This window comes from Pinus tabuliformis, chromosome J, assembly GCF_031772625.1.
Source record: "Pinus tabuliformis cultivar Carrire ecotype Pingquan chromosome J, CPIR1, whole genome shotgun sequence".
Taxonomy (NCBI): domain Eukaryota; kingdom Viridiplantae; phylum Streptophyta; class Pinopsida; order Pinales; family Pinaceae; genus Pinus; species Pinus tabuliformis.
Genome location: NC_142295.1, coordinates 477,879,941 through 477,883,546, shown reverse-complemented (window position 1 = coordinate 477,883,546; position 3,606 = coordinate 477,879,941). Strand labels below are relative to the sequence as shown.

General features: G+C 35.8%; 1 pseudogene; it reads left to right on the top strand.

Moving 5' to 3' along the window:
- Nucleotides 1-2,023: 2,023 nt before the first annotated feature.
- On the top strand, nt 2,024-3,092 carry LOC149227887 (glutathione S-transferase DHAR3, chloroplastic pseudogene; annotated as a pseudogene).
- Nucleotides 3,093-3,606: the final 514 nt, after the last annotated feature.

Below are 3,606 nucleotides of genomic sequence, written 5' to 3'. Positions count from 1 at the left end.
ATATCTTAAAGAGGACAAAGAGTAAAGATGCAGTTGGTGCTTTTAACATGTATCTCACGCATATCTGTTAAGCAGATTGTCCTCCTTCAGGAATGAGCACAGGGGTATTATCTGCTCACATTGATTTAGCCAGAACCAGCTGACCTTATGGAAATATCCATATATGGTTAAGATAAGAGAGATTTATAGGTCACACATCTAGAGTGCTGCATCTAGTAGAGGTATTCATTGTATTGATTTTTGGAGGGTTAAATCTTTGTTGTTTGCTTGATTTTTTTCAGAGTATTTCTGCTGCAAAATTATTGAGTTAAAAGTACTAGAGTATTTTTATTTTTCATAATTTATTTACTGTAGAAGGAGGACATTTATTATGTTTTGAGCAAACTTGCCTCTTGTCTGTTTGATGTTTTCCAATTCCATCACCACTTGATCTCATGTCTTTTGGCTAGGTGGAAGAATTCACTTATCTCTCCCCTATCTCCTCATTTAGGGAAAATCCCATATGCTTGTTGAGTATTAATGTTGATTGCGATTATGCAAGTTTTAGTCAAAGATTCTGTTCACTCTTCTAAGAAGAGTTTTCAAAGACTTTCCATCCCACTGCAGAGAAAAATAGGTGATAATGAATCCTCATGTTTGGGGCTTTGTGAACCAGGCTACCAGCTAGCTAGCTATATATATTTTAATACTTTGTAAATTATTTTTTCCTGGATATTTTCAAGCAAAAAAATATTTTCAAGAAAAAGTACTTGAATATTTGTTTAAAAGATTCTTGTTTCTTCCATTTTCAGTCTGTTTCTTAGTGAATGATTCCTTTCTCTGTTAATCATGATGTGTTGATCTTGTATATTTGAATGCACAGGTACATATATGGAACTCGACAGTCGATGCTCTATATTTTTTAATTCAAATATTTTCACCAGTGTTTATGATATTATGACAAAATTCATCCTGTGTTAGATGTTTTGTTATAATTGAGTTGTATTTCTCTTCCCACCATCATACTATAACAATTTAATGTTCAATAGATCACTAACTATCCTGCCTCTGAAACACTTGTTCATTTCAACAAGTCCTTGAAAATTTTAATTGATATCCTTAAATATTGATTCCATTCCCAATGGATTCACACACTCCCATATTTTTAAACCAGAAGATCTAGTCCTTGTATTTATTAAAAGCTAGTTGTTGTAGTGCCTCTCTAGGTTGGAAGGGTTAGCTTCTAATCTAAAATATTAGTTTCATGTTACCTTGGTAATTTTCTTTCATAGCCAGGAAATTTCCAAGTGATAACAGCTAGAGTAATCCACCTAAAGAGGCTTTCAGCTAGAAGAAAATCCAAACTCCCCTGCCTCAATAATTCCTTGTACCAGTGTTGTTAGACCAATAACTCCAACTCTATTCTCCCCTCCATGGTCAACTAAATATATGAATGTAGCGACATTAAATCCATACAGTCTAATCCTCAGCTAGCCACTATATAGTCTAATCCTCATGTTTGGGGCTTTGTGAACCAGGCTACTAGCTTTGGTAATGTTGTAATCCATGGTGTTTAACATAATTAGGCCAATAGGCCTTCTTTTGAATCAGTCGATCGTCTACCCTTTTAATGTTCGTCTGACATCTGTGCACAAATTTTTAAGCCACTCTCCACTTGACATCTGTGCCCACCTTTTAAGCCGAGGTTCTGAGAGAGTCCATTTGAATGTTTCATGGAATTTATGGCATTGGACATAAAACTTATGGTGCACGATTGGATTTCTTGCCAACATTCTTGCGAGCTGCATTATAGCGCATACGAGGGTCTCTCAGAGACAAACACGTCGACAAGTCTCTGGAAGGAACCCAGAGTTTCTTATTTTAGCATTTATGTGATGGGGATTAGATTGCACAATGAATTCATTTGTTATTTGCATTTCATATATGGGGATTTGTAGTGCAGAGTGATCTTCCACTAATGAGTGTCATAAAAATGGGGAGGATGGAAACCTATGAGAGTGAGGTCTATTTATAGAAGTCAGAGATGGCTATGATATCCATGCTTAGTGTAGCTTCCACTTCGTCTCTCGCTGTAGCAAAAAATCTGCACTGCAACTCTCTGGAATCACTGGTGTTGTATCGTAGAGCCTTTAATTGTGGTCTCGGGTACCCATTTGTTTGGCGAGAAAGGGGTTAGATCCAGGGTCTTGCTTCAGAGGAGGAAGATTGGTAGTACATGAATTGTGAGCATGGCTGAAGCACTGGAAGTCTATGTTAATGCTTCCGCAGGTGCACTTGACAAGCTTGGGGACTATAAATAATTTTTCCTATCATGTTTCCTTGTTTTAGCAGAACTATTCAATCTTGTATTTCCTATTTTCTTTGGTTAATATTTCATGTTTATTTTTCAAACAATTTGTGGTGTATTAATGCATTTCAGGCATTTTAATGTATGAAGTAAAACTTAATGTATTGAACACATATTTTCACAGGTCCCTTGGGGACTGTAAGTAATTTTCCTGTCATTTTCCCCTTTTTTAGCAGAACGATTCAATGTTGCATTTCCTAGCTTTTATTTCATCTTTATTTGTCAAACAATTTGTCATCTCTCGATGCATTTCAGGCATTTTAATGTATGAAGTAAAGCTTAATGTATTGAGCACATCTTTGAGCAGGCCCCTTCAGCTAGAGGGTTTTGCTTACTCTTGACGAAAAACAAGTCCCATGCAACATGAAGTTCATTGATACCAGTAACAAACCTGACTGGTAATTTTTTGGTTCCGAGGCCCATATATTAGTTTTCGTTTTCATTGTAGGCCATTTCTTTATGGCTATGGTTAAAGCTGATTACGAGTGTGAGATTGTGCCTATGTTTAAGTGGGAAATTAGAGGGAGCTAAGTTGAAGATGTTGGTGCACAGGTTTTTGCAGATGAACCCTGAAGGAAAAGTTCTTGTCATCAAGATTGATTATAAGCGGATTCCAGACTCTGATGTTATAACCCAAATATTGGAGGAAAGGTACCTAGAACCACCTTTTGTAACCCCACCTGAGAAGGAAACTCTATATGTATTCTCAACTCTTTTCAATGTTATATTTTTACATAATCTATAAGTTAATGCTAGAATTATGGATCTATTGCTTCAGAAGTGAAAAAGACATCACAAACCAATCAAAAAACAACCAAAAAAATATATGTACTATTTGTTGCTCCATAAAACAACCCAAAAATCTGCATCCATACATCAAAATACGATTCCAGATTCCATAGCTGCAGATAGAGTATTATTGTGGGTAAGATCACTGCAACGTGATCAATATAACAACCAAGAAATGAAGCAAATCTGCTCTAATGATTTTTCTACACAACATTTACTGGGGAGGGACAACAACTAAGTCCTTTCATATAACTCTTGTGTATTAATTTCTCCCAAGTTTGCTGAAAATGCATCCGTTTTGTCTGTTTTTGCACTTGCTACTGTTTTTCCCACTAGATGCTCCTTTGGGATACTTGTAGGTTAGAATATGTATCATCATCTATGATAGACTGATTAATTTCTACCAACTACTCCTTGAACTCTTAGTTTTCAATTTGTCTATTTTTTTTACTTTATCCACCATTTGTGAT